At 45.7% G+C, this 20,522-nt stretch overlaps 1 long non-coding RNA gene across 1 annotated transcript in view; it reads right to left on the bottom strand.

Annotated features, from left to right (window-relative positions):
* LOC120405695 overlaps positions 1-20,522 on the bottom strand; it is a 183,795-nt gene that overhangs the window by 61,421 nt on the left and 101,852 nt on the right. The window lies entirely within an intron of this gene.

The following is a 20,522-nucleotide window of genomic DNA, read 5'->3' on the forward strand; positions in this document are numbered from 1 at the left end:
GACACCATGGTCCAGTGGGTAGTGCTCCAGACTGGATGTCAGGGCAGCTAGATTCTACTCCTGGCTTTGCCACTGAGTGAGTCATTTCTCCTTGGTGTATTTGTTCATTCTCTTCCTCCTCCCCCATTACTTTGTATTTATACTGTAAGCTCTTTGGGGGCCATGACTGACTCAATATATACTTGCACAATGCTTAGTAGACTGGGGCATGGGTCTTGGCTGGGGCCTCCAGCAATTACTGTCAAAAATAATACTTTCAGAGGTAAGTCCAAGAGGTCAACAGGCTTAGTTTAGATCTAAATTAGCATCCAAAAGTAAGGAGATTTCTACCAGCATTTCAAGTTGACCTTTCCTTCTCAGTGATCCCCTACTCAGACCCCTCGATTACTAGAGAGGTCATCTCAGGCTCTAGCAAGTCAGGGAGCCTCTGTACTGGGCTCTGGCAAAAACTAAGCAGGCAAGCTTGGTTGAAGGTGACAGAGAGTGCCTTATGTACATGGCAGGAACACATTGGCACCCAGGGCCTAGCAGAGGGTTTGCTGAACCCTCCAAGGCTGCAGGGCGCACAGAGGGAGTTGTTAAGGAGGAAGGGGGTAGGTATGCTGCTCTAGGATTTGGAGAAGGGATTCTCTTGCCCTTTCTAAAGAGGTTTTGAGAACAGCTGAAGTTTGGGTTGTTTCCTTTTTTTAGGAAGTGCCAATCTCAGAATCTTGAAGCCAAACTAAAGTGGTTTCCAGTAAAGCAACAGTCATCAGGCGGGGAGGGGGGGGGGTCAAAACAACCTGCTCGCTGCAGTAAACCAAGAAAATATGTAACAGGAATTTACAGAAATCAATTCTGGTAACGTGACATGTAAACCTGTAGCTGTTTAAACAAACAGTTTAAAAAAAAAAACCAATGAGCTCATTGTGAAAGCAACACACATTTAATGGAGCAAAGTACCACAGTGCACTATTATCACAGCAGTCAGTCCTACCACCCAGCTGCTCCCACTGCTCCTTATTCTCCCGACCAGCAGGCGGCGTTTGTCCTCAAGGCTCTCGCATAAGCCTAATCCTGGGGCCTGATTCTCCTCTTTTTGGGCCAGATCCAAAGTGGATTGAAATCTATGGAAAAACTACCCCCCTGATTGCAGTGGGCATTGGATTATACCCCCTCACACTTATTTTACACAGGTGTAGGAGTCACACCAGTTTGAGTGAGAAGAAAATCAGACCACCAGGGCTTTAAAATTGCTCCTGTTCACAGGGGATAGCCTACCATTCAGGGACAATTCCATTGAACAACATTGAGCTTCGATAAAAAAGATGACAATCCGTTACCACATGGCTGGAATAATTTTCAGGGGCTGGGAGGCTAATGCTTTGGAGCTTTGTGACAACATCTTCACTCTAGACGGGTAATGGACCTCTCCCAGGTAAAAAAGGTACCAGGGCCTAAGCACCATTACATACTATTGGTCAAGTCTCCCTTTTTCAATATTAGAGCACAAAGTGGGGTGTGGGGGGGGGGAATATTATCGAGCTATTGGGTTCTCTTGACCAATAAAGCTTCTTTTCCATTAAAGGACTGTTAGTGTGCAGAGGGCTCTTCTTACATCCATCTAAGCGCTCTTTGAACTCCATACAAACTAAAATCCACATCTGAATAAGTTATAACAAAGATATAAAAACAAGTTCTCTTGCTTCTTGAGCCAGGATGGAAACTCTGGGCAGCTCCTTCCTCTTTGCTGATGGGAGGATTGTGGACATATGCTTGCTGGACTGATGACACATTGCCTGTTGCTGGTTCTATCAGGGAGTCCTTTGTGGGTCCAACTCTATTTGTTCGGGGCTGGTTTGCAGCAAACTTAGGTGACGTGTCTGGCCAAAGCATCAACTGGGGCAATGGCTGGGGCAATATTTACCAGCAAGGCCATTCCTGTTAGGTTGGCTGCAAGAAAGATGCGCTTGTTGGCTTTAGTCCATTCACTAAGTTCAGTCATCAACTCAAGTGGGCCATAAAATGCCTCCCAACCAGCACAATGAGGTGCCTTCAGCACCAGGATCCCCAGCCGATGATCTGTTGTGGGGCCACTTGCCAGCTTCTAGTTAGAGCTGGACAGGCTGTTCTCACATCTAGTTAGCCATTGCATCCATTGCCCGTTCATCCACAGCCATCGCTCCCCTGTTCTTCTCCCCTTCTCCTAAGCTGCCAGCCAATCGCCAGAAGCCCCCCACTCCATGTGGGTGGGCGGGGTCTTCCTTTCGCTGCATAATCCTCACAGCTTTGCAGATAGGGGAAAGCCCTTCTCTTGCTTTCTGCAGGGTACCTCAACTCTTGATTTCCTTAAGAGCTGCTGCAAAATACTCTTCCCAGCCTAAGAGTGGCAGCAAAATCCCACACTTAGCACCATTGGATATGAAGTCAAGCAGACTCCATCAGCTGTAATACAGCAGGACTTCAGAGGCTGGCAACAGGAGAGACTTCATAATGAAGAGACACTCGAAAGACTGGACCTATTTGTTTAGACAAAAGCCTAGTAAGAAGGACCATAAACAGAGTTATGCAAAGTAATGAATGTAGGAAAAAGAAAAAGGTCAACCAAGGGCTCCTACATATTATACAGAAGAACTAGAGGACATTCAATGAAACTGAAAAACAACAAATCTGAAACTGATAAAGAGTTAAATTAATAAAGATAATTGGTAAAGATAATTAGCCTGTGGAAGTCATTGCCATGAGATATCACATTTCTAGTAAGATTTTTAAAGGATCAGACATTTTTGTGCATAATGATAGGATCCACAATAATGACAGTGGTGACGCTGTGTCTACGTAACTGGTGTGCGTCAGTCATTTAGACAAGTGACTCAAATTGTGCCCACAAATACAGAAGTGAATTTAAGACATGGCCCAATGTATGCACTTTTTCATTTTCCACTCTAATAGTAAGCCACCAGATTCCCTTGGTACTGCCAACTTTTAAGTCATCTGAAACTAGTCACATTATCCCTGCATTCTGCCCATGGTTACATCATACAATCTGACAAGTAAAACTAAACAGACATCACATTAAACAGCTGATCCTAACATGAAACTTAGTTTTAAAAATGATCCTTGCACCTTACAAGTAACACTGGGCAATTTCAAGGGCTGCTGGAATGAATCTAGCACAACAAGCTGTACAGCATGGGGTTGGAAGAGAGTTATTTTTACGTTGGTTAAGGATGACAGTTCAGCATAACTGACTCATGAGTCTTTTTCTTTCAGCCCCACCTGTGGTGAAATAGTCATCCCTAACTAATGTTCATAACATTTTCATTCCTCCTAGTTTATGAATTTATATATCTGTCAGGGCTATTCATCTTTAACAGCATTGACAGGGCGAGTTACTGAATTTTCTCATTAAGTGCTGAATATATTTTTGTGCTTTTCACATATCAAATTTGCTGCTGAGCCTGTGCTTATATAAAGAAATTGATATAATTTATATTAAAGTTCCCGGGGGGAAAAACACGCTATGTTAAGTTACTGATATGTTCTCTCAACCTTAACTCTAAGTTAAGGATATAATAGATTATGGGGTGATGTTGTACTTATCCCCACTACAAGCATTGCAAATCCATGAAATTCATGTTCAGGTTAAACTGAAAAGAAATCCAGACATGCTAAGGTTTGGAAAGGCAAAGTGAAGACACCCAACCTACCTTACATCAGACACTATGTAATAACGGTACAATTGGGACACACCAGACAATAACTATATGCTGCACAATGTCTGTAATGAGAGGTCTGTGATGCTTCCCGTGGGATAGCCTCACAAACCTGGGTACCACATGCCCTTAGCCAGGCATAGTCTCATCCTGACTGTGGCCAGCAGCAGAAACTTCAGAGGAAGGTGCAGGAAACCCTGCAGTTCTGGGATAACCCTGACCCACCCCCCTCAATAGTTAGAGGTCAGCTCATGGCCTGAAGCTTCAGGTTTAGATCCTTGTTGTTTGGACTGGTATACTTATCATTATTTCGCTAGATGTTCCTGTGATCCATATAAATGCCCAATCTTTTTTTGAATCCTGCTAAGCACTTGGGCTCTATGATATCTGCAGCAATGGGACACAGTCTAATTGTGAATTGTGTGAAGAAATATTGCTCTTTGAGTTTTCAATTTCCCATTTTTTAATTTCATTCAGTGCTCCCGAGCTGTTTTATTGTAAGGCAGGGTCAATAATTTCTGAGCTCCCCATTCATTATTTTGTAGACTTTTATCACGGGATCTTTTATTGATCTAGAATGCTGTGTTGCTCAGCTGAACTCAGTGGCAGTTTCACCACTAACTTCAAGCTGGAGCAGGATCAAGCCCGTAGTGTAAGTCCCAAACCAGTCAGTCTCTCTTCATACGATAGTTTTGCCATGCTCCTAGTCAGTCGTTCTCGTTGCCAGTCTCTGAACCCCATCTAATTCTGCAATTTCCTTTTTGATGTGGGATGCCCAGAACTGACCACAGCATTCCAAGTGAGGCTGAACCACTGATTAATGTAATGGCATTATAACAGTTACCAGATTATTCTCCGCCCCTGTCCTTACCAAACAAAATGTTAGGCAGCCTTTCTTGACTGCAACTGCACATCAAGCAAAGGTCTTCACTGAGCTGTCAAACAAAAAAAAAGTAATCTTTGTACAGTCATTTAAAAAACCTCATTGTTTTAACTTTACCTACTAGACCATGACAAAGTCTCTGGTTTTCTGCACTCTTAGGGGGCCCCCTCAACAATAAGCTGTGTGAAATATTGTTTCGACATTGATGAAAAAGATGGTCAATAGGGCTTGATTAGCCAGCCACAATATTTTGAAATACCATCCTTTCATCCATATCACTAGGATATAGGCTGCCAAAGAAGGGAGTGTGGGAGGAGGCTTTTGAAAGCTGTTAGCTTTCAGAAAAGATAGGACAACACATAAGATTCCCCAGAAAGGTCTGGATATGCGTCACGACTGGAGGTTAGCCATTCCTAGCACAGAGTTCTGAAAGATTAGCTGGATCAAAACACTGGAGAAATGGTCCAGTGAATTAGGGCACTCGCTTTCTCTTTTAAAGGTTGAGTGCAAATTCTGGATTATAGTCACAAATGAAAAAGACTAAAAGGGGGTTTAGTCTTGTGGGGTGGGAATACGTCTAGGAACACACGCCACACACAGGCTTATTTCTTTAGACTGTTAGAGCACTAACAATCTACTCCACACTTAAGAGCTTGTCATGTTCCAGCAGTGCTGGGTTGGACAGGCAACAATATGGTGGCTTTAAAGGGCACATTGTTACACCCTTCCACCAGTATTTTACAAACTCATCATTGCTAATAAAACCTCTACAGTTGTGCTCAGTTGTGGTGCTCTCACACAAAGCCCAGTTGTACTGTTCTGAAGGACCTTCTTCCCTGGTCATCTTCTTCTCACTGTGGTCTCAATCAAATGTCAGAACAGTGCCTAGCATAATGTGGCCCTCAGCACTCACTGGCACCTCTACATGCTATCATAAAACACATAATCAATTATAACACAAAAGACCAATGATAAGAGTCTACTTTTCAAAAGTTTCAGAAAGTCTGCTGCGATTAGAGGCATTTCACCATCAAAAGCCTTCTTTTGCGGTTTCTTTTGGGATCTTTTGCGGTTTCATGTAATGTTTTCCACCATTAAGAATTTGCTTGTCTTCTTTTCCGATGTCTTGTGTCACCTGACCGTCATGAGGCATGTGGAAGTTGGGTGTAGGCTATTTATTCAATTCCTTAGCTTGTTTCGTGTAGGAAGCAGCAGATACAAGATCTCAAAACATCTCCTTTTTCCTTAGGTGGTATCACTGATGGACAAAGTCCATATGAAGCAGGTTTCTCTACTCAGCTAGTTTTATGAAAGCAGAGTTTTTCCATTTAGTCATGCTAGACCTTTGTTTTGTAAGTATTTTCTATTTCACCAACTGTTTGAATCTCCTTATGTGTGATGTGAATCATATGGTGGCTGTAAAACGCACCACTCCACACTTCATTGGAATCCATTACCAAAGATAACTAACTTGGCTATGTCAACACGCAAATCGGCACTCAGCTACCGGGCAACATGGGAACTTCATGAAGATAAGTCCCCACCACGGCCACCTATTGTCCCCACTGGCTCTCACTCCTCACATGAGAGTCAGCCACTCACCCACATCCGCACACCAGCTCAGACTCCCACTACACAAAGGTGCAGGACATAGGGGCACTGAGGCAGAAGAACTACTGTGCTGAATCTACAGAGGAGATTAAAGAACCGTGCCCAGCCTTGCCCTCACCACTGCAGCCATCAGCTATCCTGCTTCCCCTCTCAGCCCTGCAGGCAGATGCCCCATCTGCTAAAGAGGAACAAGTGCTCCTCACAAAGATGGCTGTGTAGTGGAAAGATCAGTGCCTCCATACAGACGGCTGACTTAAATAGCCAACAGCAGATGTGCTAACGTGCTTGAGATGCAAAGCTTTGTGCTGGAGCCAAATGCTTTGTCAGATCTGTCATCTGCAAAACCATGCAAGACTGAGATGAGTGCCTTCTGAACCAGGAGAGGACGTAACAGAGGGGGAGCCCAATTAGCTTGCAGAGCCTCCGCTATTGGTAGTATAAGATGCCCTGTGTCTCAGTGAGGTAGTTGAGATCAGCCTGCTTGTCCTTCCTCCTCATCCAAAGGCTCCAGATCAATCAGGTTTGGGGACCCAAATCTTCTTGGTTGAGGGAACCTTTCCATGAATCTCCTTTTCAATTATGTCCTCTGGATCCTCTCTGTAGCTGTGCTCAAGGTTCAAATCAAGGCCCTCTGTGATGTTTCAGGGACCAGTAAGGGGTTCTGTTACCACCTGCCTTGTAACTTTGGATGCCTTCATGCCATACTGCTATGGCTCAAAGCTGACAGACACCAGTAGCCAGTCTACAAGCATAAGGTTTCACCCAGGCTTCCACTGGCTGGGTGACCCTCATTAGCCCTTCTTTTCCTGGGTATCCCCAAATCCCCCACAAGTTCTTAACTACCAGACACTCAGACTTTTCCCCCTCTGGTTCATCACCCCCAAAGACCTGAAACCTGCCCCCCATTATTGGTTCACTTTGGGGGACACGCTGCACATAGTTTGCACATCAGAGACCTTCTTGAGGTAAAAATAAACTAAGTTCATTTGACAGAAGAATGAGAATCAGACATTAAATAGTAAGGAAAAGCAAATACATACGTTACACAAAAAACAACCATACAGATGCAACCTCAGGCTTTACACTTCTATATTAGCCAAATTCCCTTGTCCAATAAAATTACCTAGCGCCTCTGAACCGTTTCCTACCATGTCCCCTATCCTACAGAGGATCCAGTATTTCATGGATAGCGCCCTGCTTAAATGCTGGCCTTCATTTTCTGGATTTAAAAAAGCCTGAAATCCAAGACTGTTGTTATAAAGTTTTTTTTCTCCTCTCCCCCGCTCTCTCCTGACATGATGACTTACGATTACTCACTGGGGGAAATGCCCTTCTCTGTTTTCCAAGGCTGGGATTTTCTTTTCAGTTTCAATGTCTTTCTATTAACTTTATGGTCCACCATTGTGTCTTCTTGGATAGGCAATGGATGGGTATTTGAAGTTGGTTTCCTGGGAACAAGTAGCCTGGAAGGTGCCCCTCCCTGCCTGATTCCTTACCCCCTCTTGTGAGGTGATGCTGTAGTTGCACTACCACTACAATTTTACACACACAATTATATATAGAGAGAGACACACACACACAGTCATAACCACATCCTACATACAGATCTCCTAATGATCGTCAAGTTCAGAACATTGCAAGCTTTCATAACAGACCTTACCTGACATATGTCTATGTTGAGACGGTGCCAAAATTATTATGGATTGCTGTGATTGATATGGATAAATGTGGCAAGCATGAGTTTGGTGTGGCTTGGTATGTCTGGGCCTACTGGAGGATTCTGGGAGCAGGATTCTCTTGGTACTGGACAAATGGAGTGAAATACTACTGGAGGTGCTGAAACTGCACAGGAATGGTTAACAATGGCTCGATGGGCGTGTGTGCTTTAACCCCGAACTTTGGACTATATTAGCAGAGAACCTGCTCACAAAGTAAAATACACGTAAGATCATGCGATCAGTGAGCTTGGTGACATGACTGACATGGGTCAGAATGACCCTTTTTCAGATAACCTCATGCTAAGAGCTTGAGTGAATGATTTATGAGAGGGTAAACTATGGATGAGCTTTGGTCTGTCTGTGTGTCCGCTTTGCAGTCCCTTCCAAAATTATGAAGAAAACTTATGACGCATATTTCTGGAACATGTGACTCCTTTAAGAACAGAAAGGTATATAAATGCTAAGCAAAGTGAATGAGTCAGATCCATTCCCCAATTAATATCCAAAGAGGTTCGAGACTGTGAGACGGAAGTTGTCGGGGTAACCAAGGCCCCGCCTTGAGGGATCTTAGAACCAGAGGTCATCAGGGCAACCAGGCACTGCTCTGAGGGACAGACCAAGTGCCTGAGAGGGGAAAGAAGAAAGAGAAGTAGTCTCCATCTAGAGCTGCTTTATTTGCCAATCAGGATACTGTGTAAGGCCAACGTAGTTACTGAGGGTTTATGCTTGGGGAACTGAAGCTTATGAAAAAGAATTCATACCAGGTAACCTTAACTGCTTGTGTGATTCTCTCTCAAATAAATGACTGTGCATTAAGCATATTGGTTTCCAAATTCTCACTGGTATTGGCAAACACCTGCCCAACCATGGGTCATTAAAAGATCCGCTTCAACAGTCTACACAGTGACATTGTCTACAACCAGTTAACCCAATTGCTTATTCTTTGGGGGTTCAGACTTCATTCTTCTCTTGGGGTGTCTGGATCCTGATTGTCACACCTTCCTATTCGTATTATTCTATCCATGAGTATTTTATCCTCATTTCTTTATTACTCCTTTCTAGGAGCAATTCCTTTTCTCACATATTTTTGTTGATGCTAAGAGCAGTTGGCACTGTATCTGCCCCCAGGGGCCAGTATTTTTGTTATTTATTTGTGTACAACAGCCCAGATGTTTGGATGATGAACGAAAAAAAGGGAGCTAACCTCAATTATGAAAGAAACAAACTTTGGAACTTCTGTAGGGTTAATATTTTGGATTTTTATTTGTTTGGGAGTTTTTTCCATGAGCCAAAAGAGCAAGATTGTCTTTATCTCAAGTTTATGCATGATAGTTCAATTTCATATTGAATGCAAATTTGTAATGGGATTCTTCCTACATGGAATCACACTAATTGACAGGAACTATTATCTGAGTCAATTTTTAATAGACGTGGTCAACTATTGTGCTTAATATGTGGCCACCATTGCTAGGTGTTAAGTTTCCTAACTTGGCCTGTACTTGTGTGCCCCTCATTTGGGGCTAGACCCAATGCTTATGCCAATCACCCAAAGGAGCAAAGAGACTAAAGTCACTCCTCCCTTGGAGCAAGCGGAGACTTGGGAAGCAGAAAATCAAAAATCTGTCTGCCAGTTTGTTCCAGGAACAGCCCAACAATGGGCTGCCCTGGCTTGGGCCTCATGGCAAAGCCATGAAGTAGCTCTAGGGGGTGATCAATTTGCACAGATTTTCAAAGGCATTTAAATAAAGAGGCATGATATTTAAAGTGCTCAGTGCCCAACAGCTCCAATTGTCCTTGCTGATCATTTCATTTTAGGCACACTGGGCTCTTTTAAAAATCAGGCCACTTATTTAAGTGCATAAATACGTGCTGTTGAGTACTGGGGGCTTTTGAAAAAAAATCTAGCCCCAAGACCTGATTTTAAGAGTTGACGGGAGCTGTAAGTGCTCACTCATTTCATCTGCAGATGTGGAACAGCATTTTGGAAAAACATACCCTCAGCATCTAATACTTGGCACCCAAAAATGGGGCAGCTGAAATTAGAGGGTCAATTTTAAAAATGTGAGTGTTAATCCTGAGATGGCTGATCTACTCCGGAGCAACGTGAAACCAGAGCAACCAAAAAGCTTATCATCATCATCATCATCATCATCATCATCATCATCATCGCAAACACCAAAGCAAAGACTAGTCAGTTGTCCAATAGGATTAGAGTTAGACTTGGCCAAGATCAGGAACACACAGCTGGTGTGTGGAGGTGTGCAGATCTCTTTCTATCAAATAATTTGATGTTATTATACATAATGAACCATCTGAAATAAATTGAAATGATCTGCTTGAACTAAACGGTGGGTACAAGGTAATATTATCTTATCCAGGAAATAAATCCTTCGTAATAGGCTTTGAACTACAAGCCTAATTTTATCAAGGTTTTTGGACCAAAATGACCAGAGAGTGAGAAATATATAATGTTAATGAAAACTGATCCATAGCTCTGCATTTTTGCAGAGGAGCGCACAGTTTTCACATAATTGACCCAACAGTCCAAAGTTAATGAGAACAATCCAAATATGGATATAAAAAGATTTTCCACCTCTATTGAGTAAAACCAGTTCAATACATATAAAAGAGGCACTGACTGTCACTATTAAAGTACATGTGTGCTCAATTTAGACAGATGCTTACTTTTAGGCAAGATATACATGATGGCAAATTAATGAAGATGTTTTGATATGTAGTGGCTTGGTAAGGCAGAATAGGAGAAGGGAGACTGAAGTACTAATGCCACTGGCATCATCAGTGAAATCCTTCATATCCTGGGTCAAATACAAATAAGACCCACAATTGTTCTTTCTGTAAATGTTTTTGTTTTGGCCTGGGATCTCCAGCATTCCCTAATCCCTATTGTTATAAGACATCCCACCACCAAAGTGTGAATTATAAAGCACTGAAACCCACTGTGCCTTCAGAGAACACACCAACATGTGAAGCAGCAATTGTTTTCCACCAAAAGAAACATTGCCTCATGCTGCAGACATTTTCTAGTCCAAGGGCCTCAGAGAAAGGGATAGTGTTTGGGATTGTTCCCTTGCACAACTGCAAAGTGGGGAGCCTTTAGAAAGGAGATGATTTAGTTGGGTTTGGTCCTGCTTTGAGCAGGGGGTTGGACTAGATGACCTCCTGAGGTCACTTCCAACCCTGAGATTCTATGATTCTATGATTCTATGAGACATCCAAAATAGAATCAGAGAATCAGAGAATATAAGGGTTGGAAGAGACCTCAGGAGGTCATCTAGTCCAACCCCTGCTCAAAGCAGGACCAATCCCCAACTAAATCATCCCAGCCAGGGCTTTGTCAAGCCTGACCTTAAAAACTTCTAAGGAAGGAGATTCCACCACCTCCCTAGGTAACCCATTCCAGTGCTTCACCACGCTCCTAGTGAAAAAGTTTTTCCTAATATCCAACCTAAACCTCCCCCTCTGCAACTTGAGACCATTACTCCTTGTTCTGTCAACTGCTACCACTGAGAACAGTTGAGCTCCATCTTCTTTGGAACCCCCTTTCAGGTAGTTGAAAGCAGCTATCAAATCCCCCCTCATTCTTCTCTTCTGAAGAAGAAACAGTCCAAGTTCCCTCAGCCTCTCCTCATAAGTCATGTGCTCCAGCTCCCTAATATTTCTTGTTGCCTTCTGCTGGACTCTTTCCCATTTGTCCACATCTTTAGAATCATAGAATATCAGGGTTGGAAGGGACCTCAGGAGGTCATCTAGTCCAGCTCATAGCAGGACCAATCCCCTGACAGATCTTTTGCCCCAGATCCCTAAATGGTCCTCTCAAGGATTGAGCTTACAACCTTAGGTTTAGCAGGGCATTGCTCAAACCACTGAGCTATCTCTCCCCCTTATGGTGTAGTCTGGGGCCCAACACTGGACACAGTACTCCAGATGAGGCCTCACCAATGTCGAATAGAGGGGAATGATCACATCCCTCGATCTGCTGGCAATGCCCCTACTTATACAGCCCAAAATGCCATTAGCCTTCTTGGCAACAAGGGCACACCGTTGACTCATATCCAGCTTCTCGTCCACTGTAACCCCTAGGTCCTTTTCTGCAGAACTGCTGCCCAGCCATTCGGTCCCTAGTCTGTAGCAGTGCATGGGATTCTTCCATCCTAAGTGCAGGACTCTGCACTTGTCCTTGTTGAACCTCATCAGATTTCTTTTGGCCCAGTCCTCTAATTTGTCTAGGTCCCTCTGTATCCTATCCCTACTCTCCAGAGTATCTACCACTCCTCCCAGTTTAATGTCATCTGCAAACTTGCTGAGGGTGCAGTCCACACCATCCTCCAGATCATTAATATTTCTCTCTGATCATCATCAGGAGTCTTTGAAATGCCAAAGGGCTCAATTCCGATTGCCTTGCTCAAGTAATGACATTCACTTCTGTGACGCCACTTGTGGAAGAAGATATTACTCTCAGTAAGGGCATTGGAAAAAGGCCCATCGTATTTTCTGTCTCAATACTTAGCCTATGTTAAGGCCTCCCCTGCCTAACTCTTTTAGGCATTATGATGTACCTGCTTGACGAGTGCACAAGTTCACAAGACCAGCCCATCTGGGAGAGTGCGTATCCTGCAAAGTCCATAAGAAAGTTATCTTACAATACCAGAAAGACATGGCCTGCCAGCCTTTATAAACATATATTCAGAACAGCATTGAGATGTTCACCTACCACAGAAGTGACACAGCCAGCAGTAGCTAACTATTTCATTTAATGCTACAAGCCACAGGACCCTACTTTTGCACGTCTAGTTGTTTTTCGTCTGTTAGCCAGAGGTGGCCAGATACAGATTTGGAGATCTTGGGAGTGACTGTTCTGTCTGGGGTACAGTACGCATTGGACAAAGAGGGCCAGATCCTCGACTAGTGTAAGACAGTGTACAGTGTTGCCAAATCTTGGGATGAATTGTGAGCATTTTGGTGCATGTTGGAGACAGTCTCCTGAGAAGCTCCAGCCTTCACACAGTCTCCAGCCCTACCAAGAAGTTCTGATTGGCTGTTCTTCCCCAGGAGGTGAGAAAGGCAGCCAATCAGATCTGCTGCAAGAGGTGGCAGAGCTGTCCCGTGCTCCCAGGAGTCACAGAAGTGTTTGAGTAGGAGATAGAGTAATGGGGGGCAGGGGAGGGAGCAGAAAGATCCTAACAGCTCAGTGACACACCTGTAAACAGAAGGTCACTTTGCCTGGGAAGGTGGAGATGATGACCTTACAGGAGCTGTCTCCCCACCAGAGCTATAACAGGTGTTGCCATGTTGTCATGGATGTCATATTGACATCCCACTGCAATGTGTGCATTTGGGGTTGGATTTTGAGTTGGGACTTGTGTTTTGTCACATGAATTTTTGAAAACACCACACTTGGGGTTCAAGTGTATGTAACCTAATGTGGGGGAACTGTATCCCTTGCAGATTTGTCTCTGAATGGGTCTGACATCTTATTGACAGGATTCCATTCATTTTACTGTGTTCCTTCTGGTCTGCCTGTAGAGATACACATTTGCAAATACAGTGAGAACCCAGGTCCATAGAAGCTGATGAACACAAATGAATACAAAAAACTAGTGCAGCATGATTAGCTATGCTACACAGCAGCAGGGCATCCACGGTTATTGGTACTGTGCAGCACTACCAGACTAAAGTAGTCTGGTAGTCTAAAGCAGTGGGACATGTACTCATCCCCATCCAAGTCTGGTGGGTGTTCCTTCTCATACAACCCTGCTTTACATGAATGCGTTATGGGTTCTCTGAGGATCCAGACCTGTTTTTTCCCCTTATCCACTCACCTTCCACATGCAGAGAATCTGCCTGCCTGTGTCACATTCTAGGGTGCAATCCAGACCAGTGAGGGATTGTGTCACTGCCTGCCCTATAATCCTGGGTACCTGGAATGGCTTCCTGCTGTGGCTCACACCCTCCACACCAGCAGCCAACCATGCAGGTGACACCCTGAGTGTCTGTGTGCTGTGCATCCCGGTATCAGCAGTTCTGACTGCAGCAGCCTGTCTATAGTGCAACTGCCCCACCTTGGCTTCCACCAGCCTTGGTTACAACTTGCTAGGGACCCCAGCAGACTCCCAGTCCTGAATTTTCCCAAAAAAGTGTGCCCTGAAGTGTCCAGCCCTCTTCCTGGATCACTCAGAGAAATAAGGTTTGTTTGCTCGCTCCTTTAAAGAGAGCAATGCACTTCACAGTCTATTAACTGGGGTAAATACACCCTTCCCTGCAAATACTGAGTTCATTTATAGTAGAAAATAAAACAAGTTTATTAAAATAGGACATAGATTCAGTGATGCCCATATAAGACAAATAAACTAGAGATGGTTACAAGCAAATAAAAGTGAAACACCCTTTCTAGAGACTAACTTAACAAGCTACAGCCTTAGTTCAAGATAGATGTCTTACCAATCTTTCTTCTTCCCAGCCATGGCTAACTTTCCACAGAAGCTCAAGGTGCTGGAGTCTCTTGTATTCCTAGGTGAAAGATCTTTGTCTAAGCAGGTTTCTCACCTATATTCAGTTTCCAGAAACTTCAACTCCTCCTTGGTGGAGGGACCCATCTTTCTCAGCTTGCAAGAGCTCTGTTGCCTTGTGTCTACCTACTGATGGATGCCAGAAGAGTTGTCTCTGCTTATCTTTCTCAAAGTTCAGTGATCTTGTTTCAAGAGCCAGGATAACCACATGCTTCTCTTCCCTTCCTGTGGTCTTCCCATCCCCCTGCTGATTTCTATATAAATGGGGCTTCCACTGTTTTTGATCACACCTTGCTTACATTTCTTTGGAAGCAGCTACATAGCTGTCTTCCCTCCTGCCTGGGGGAAAGCCTGTTTCTCCCTTTGTTTGGCCACAGATTGGAAAGCATAATATCATCAAGTATTCATAATTCCTCAGCACATACACTTCATGATATTAATCACCAGTGTGCCACAGACTTTCATGAAATACCTCCCTTGTGATACTTTTATAATGCAATAATATTGTATACAATCAGTTGATTCATTTGCTGATCACTTGAGGTTCAGATGCCTTGCATTTATAGCCCAGATAAAAGTTTATCTTGACTGCTGGGGTGTAGATGCCACTCTGTCTCCTCCCCATTGTTAGCTTGATAGCTTTGTTTACCTAATATGTAAATGGACATTCATTGTCTGCTTCTCTGATGAGCCTGGTCATCAGGGAGAAACATTCCTTTGTCTAGGGCAGACCTGCTTACCAACTCCCCTGACATGCCTCATTACAACACATTGAGTCAGAATCCCTGCATATATCCATTACTCATAATACACACCAGGTACATACAACATGCAAGAATATTAATGATCAGGGAGTTATTAGTTTTCAGTGATATTGCATGGCCCCTTTACATACAGAATATAACCACAGTGGGTCGGGGTACACTGAATTGCTCAGGCCTGCCGAGATGGATTACCTGATACCAGTGAGCACCTTGCTCTCTAGCACTGGGATGCTCTTAGGGTCACAACCTGTTTTTTCTTGACATCAGCTCCAACTATCTCTGTGCTGTTCATAGTGCAGCACTTTCATATATGAGCTGACTGCAGCATTTATGGACAGGCCACTGTGTTCTGGATCCCCTGGAGCCATGCATGAGGGCACAGGCACTGACTTTTGTTTTTGCTGGTGGGTGTTCCTCTTTGCCCCCTCCCCTCTGTGTAATGGCAGGCGGCACCTCAGGGCATGGCAGGTGGAGCCCACAAAAGATTAATCTGAGTGCGGAGTGTCCCCTATTTTTTTTCAGTGGGTGCTTGAACCCCAGGGCACCCACAGAGTCGGCACCGATACATGAGGGGGCTTTTAAAGCAGTAAGGTAAACATCACTGATTCCTAACATTGAACGCACATTTACCTTTGCTGAAATCTCACCCACATTGGAAAGATATGTGGATTTGATAGGATAAACTCACCTTATCATCCATTCCAGTTAGAGAGCAGTCAAGTGGGAGGATCAGGCCTTTTATGCAATTATTAAATGTTAGCTCAGAAGCAGAAAAAATGTTGTTACTTTAATATTACAGTAGCACATATGGATGGCAGTCGAGGACCCCATTGTATTAGGCACCGTAAAAACAAGACAGAATTAACCATCTAAGGGTATGTCTACACTACCAGAGTAGTTCGATTCTACTTAAATCGAATTTGTGGAACCGATATTACAAAGTCGAACGTGTGTATCCACACTAAGGACAGTAATTCGACTTTGTGAGTCCACACTAATGGGGCAAGCATCGACATTGGAAGTGGTGCACTGTGGGCAGCTATCCCACAGTTCCCGCAGTCCCCGCTGCCCATTGGAATTCTGGGTCGAGCCCCCAACGCCTGCTGGGGGAAAAAATGTGTCGAGGGTGGTTTTGGGTAACTGTCGTCATTCAACTGTCACTCCCGCCCTCCCTCCCTGAAAGCGCCGGCGGGCAATCAGTTCGCGCACTTTTCTGGTGAGTGGCAGCGCGGATGCCACAGCACTGCGAGCATGGAGCCCGCTGCGATCATCGCTGCAGTTATGGCCGTTGTCAACTCCTCGCACCTTATCATCCACCTTTTTCACAGTCAGATGCTGAGAAATCGGGCGAGGAGGCTACGGCAGCGCGGTGAGGACATGAAGTCTGAGAGTGGCACAGACCTCTCACAAAGCACGGGACCCCCGCACCGTGGACATCATGGTGGCAATGGGTCATGTTCATGCTGTGGAACGGCGATTCTGGGCCCGGGAAACAAGCACGGACTGGTGGGACCGCATAGTGCTGCAGGTCTGGGATGAATCACAGTGGCTGCGAAACTTTAGGATGCGGAAGGGAACTTTCCTTGAACTGTGTGAGTTGCTGTCCCCTGCCCTGAAGTGCAAGGACACCCGGATGCGAGCAGCCCTGACTGTGCAGAAGCGAGTGGCCATAGCCCTCTGGAAACTTGCAACGCCAGACAGCTACCGGTCAGTAGCGAACCACTTTGGCGTGGGCAAATCTACCGTGGGGGTTGCTGTGATGCAAGTAGCCAACGCAATCGTTGAGCTACTGCTCTCAAAGGTAGTGACCCTGGGAAACGTTCAGGTCATCATAGATGGCTTTGCTGCGATGGGATTCCCAAACTGCGGTGGGGCTATAGATGGAACTCACATCCCTATCCTGGGACTGGACCACCAGGCCAGCCAGTATATTAACCGAAAGGGCTACTATTCAATGGTGCTGCAAGCACTGGTGGACCATAGGGGACGTTTTACCAACATCAACGTCAGATGGCTGGGCAAGGTTCATGACGCGCGTGTTTTCAGGAACTCTGGTCTGTTTAGACGCCTGCTGGAAGGTAGTTTCTTCCCGGACCACAAAATAACTGTTGGGGGTGTGGAGATGCCTATAGTGATCCTCGGGGACCCAGCCTACCCGCTAATGCCCTGGCTCATGAAGCCCTGTACAGGCGCCATGGACAGTGACAAGGAGCTCTTCAACTACCGGCTGAGCAAGTGCAGAATGGTGGTGGAGTGTGCTTTTGGACGTCTCAAGGGGAGATGGAGACGCTTACTGACTCGCTCAGATCTCAGCGAAACCAATATCCCCATTGTTATTGCAGCTTGCTGTGTGCTCCACAATCTCTGTGAGAGAAAGCGGGAGACCTTTATGGCGGTATGGGAGGTTGAGGCAAATAGCCTGACTGCTGATTACACCCAGCCAGACAGCCGTGCGATTAGAAGAGCCCAGCGGGAAGCGCTGTGCATCCAGGAGGCTTTGAAAGCTAGGTTCCTCAGCGAGCAGGGTAACCTGTGACTATTAAGTTTGTTCCCCCCCTTCCAACACACGTTTAAAAATAAAATACATGGAACTTTGTTAATTAACACCGTTTTCTTTATTACTGATTTCGCGGTAAAGGGTTGAAACTGGGACGCAGACTGTGGTGGGTAGGGTGTGTAGTGATGTAAAGACCGCTTCTAAACTCGAGGAATGACCCCCTTCAAACACAGTCTCCTCTAAAAGAACATGACGGAAACAGTAATTAACAGAAAAGTATTTTTTATTATCAACTAGACAGTTAGGGGATGAAACTGGGACGGGGGCTTGGGTGAGGCGGGAAGGAAAGGACTTCTCAAAATTTTGGGAATGAGAGCCTTCTTGTACTTGAGCACTCTGCAGGGGTGGAGTGACAGTTTTCACGGCCCCTGCCGCCCCTCCTTCTTGGTACTTTGGGTGAGGGGGGTATGGGACTTTGTGGCGGGGGAGGGCGGTTAGAGATAGACTGCAGTGGGGCTCTGTCCTCCTGCCTCCGGTCCTGCAGAACATCCACAAGGCACTGGAGAGTGTCTGTTTGCTCCCTCATTAGTCCAAGCAGCGTTTGAGTCGCCTGCTGGTCTTCCTGCCGCCACCTGTCCTCCCATTCGCTGTGTGAGCATTGGTACTGCGACATGTTCTCCCTCCACTGGGTCTGCTGGGCTGCCTCGGCTCGGGAGCAGCCCATAAGTTCAGCGAACATCTCGTCCCGTGTCCTTTTCTTTCGCAGCCTAATCTGCGCCAGCCTCTGTGAGGGGGATGCCGGGGTAGGTCGGGAGACATTCGCAGCTGTGTGATGTGAAAAAGGGAGTGAATTCCTTACAAAGATACATTTTTGCGAACAATGAACATAGTCTAGTCTGTCTCTATGAACAAGACCATGCACAGCACCTATCTCATGCGCACTCAGGACAAGTTCGAATTTTCAGCTTTCGCATTCAGTGCCTGGGGTCTTGCAGTGGAGATCAGACAAGCGGGGCAGGACAGCAGAATTCGTGTAGCAGGCAAACATGGTAAGCCGTAGACTTTTGGCTACTTAAAACTTAATTTATAGCAGTAACCGCCTTTCACGGTCAAAGCAATGCTCCTAGCGTTGGCCAGTTCCTGCTGCCGGCAATCCGGAAAGCATGAACTGTGCCCCTGTCCCACCCCCTCGCGGCTGTCCCCGGGAAAGATCCCTGTATGCTGCCCCTGTCCCGCCTCCACCGCCTGGCTGTAAACCACCAGTTACAGTTATGTAAAGGAACAGGCAAGCAGTCCCAATACTAACATTCCTCTAATTCAAAGCAGGCCACCATGAGCGAAATCACCCTGATGAGGATCAGTGACACAGATAAAGACCGCATACTGCGTGAAAGCCAGCAAAAACCAGGGCCCTATGCCGCCATACTCTGCGAGGCAATGATACCCGAGTACCTGATGGTAGCCTGGCGCAGAAAAGTGTGCTACCACGGAGGACGCAATAAGGCCGCTCTCCCCAGGAACCTCATGCAGAGGCTTTTCGATTACCTCCGGGAGAGCTTCGTGGAGATCTCCCAAGAGGATTTCTGTTCTATCCCCGTACATATTGACCTTCTTTTCCATTGTTAATATTCCTGTTCTGTTAAAAATAAATGTTTACATGTTTAAAGCACTTACCGACTGATCCTTCCCCTGATTCAGGGTCCGGGTTAACGGCTGGGGAGGGTTGGTAGGGGATCTCCGTGAGGGTGATGAAGAGATCCTGGCTGTCGGGGAAATCAGCGTTGTAAGCGCTGACGACTGCATCGTCCTCCTCATCTCCTTCCTCATCTTCCCTGTCCGCGAACATGTCCGAGGAACCGGCCGTCGACACTATCCCATCCTCAGAGTCCACGGTCAGTGGTGGGGTAGTGGTGGCGGCCGCACCTAGAATGGCATGCAGTGCCTCATAGAAGCAGCATGTCTGGGGCTGGGATCCGGAGCGTCCGTTTGCCGCTTTGGTCTTCTGGTAGCCTTGTCTCAGGTCCTTGATTTTCACGCGGCACTGCGTTGCATCCCGGCTGTATCCGCTCTCTGTAATGGCTTTGGAGACCTTCTCGTAGGTCTTTGCATTCCGTTTGTTGGAGCGCAGCTCCGAAAGCACAGACTCATCGCCCCACACAGCGATCAGATCCAAGACTTCTCGATCAGTCCATGCTGGGGCCCTCTTTCTATTCTGAGATTGCATGGACACCTCTGCTGGAGAGCTCTGCATCGTTGCCAGTGCTGCTGAGCTCGCCACAATGTCCAAACAGGAAATGAGATTCAAACTGGCCAGACAGGAAAAGGAATTCAAATTTTCACGGGGCTTTTCCTGTGTGGCTGGTCAGAGCATCCGAGCTTGGACTGCTGTCCAGAGCGTCAACAGAGTGGTGCACTGTGGGATAGCTCCCGGAGCTATTAGAGTCAAATTCCATCCACACCTACCCTAATTAGACATGGGCATGTCGAATTTAGCGCTACTCCCCTCGTCGGGGAGGAGTACAGAAATCGAACTAAGGAGACCTGTATGTCGAACTAAATAGCTTCGTTGTGTGGACGGGTGCAGGGTTAATTCGATTTAACACTGCTAAATTCGACATAACCTCCTAGTGTAGACCAGGCCTAAGACTAAAACTGGATGTAACAGATGGGTGAAACAAGAGTAGGGAAGATGAATTAAGATTGAAATGAGCATGTTCAGTTTAAGGAATAATCTCAGCTCCCCTCTTCCCTAGCCATTACCAGATACAGTAACTCCTCACTTAACGTTGTGGTTATGTTCCTGAAATATGTGACCTTAAGTGAAACA

Source organism: Mauremys reevesii, linkage group 5, assembly GCF_016161935.1.
Source record: "Mauremys reevesii isolate NIE-2019 linkage group 5, ASM1616193v1, whole genome shotgun sequence".
Classification (NCBI taxonomy): Eukaryota; Metazoa; Chordata; order Testudines; family Geoemydidae; genus Mauremys; species Mauremys reevesii.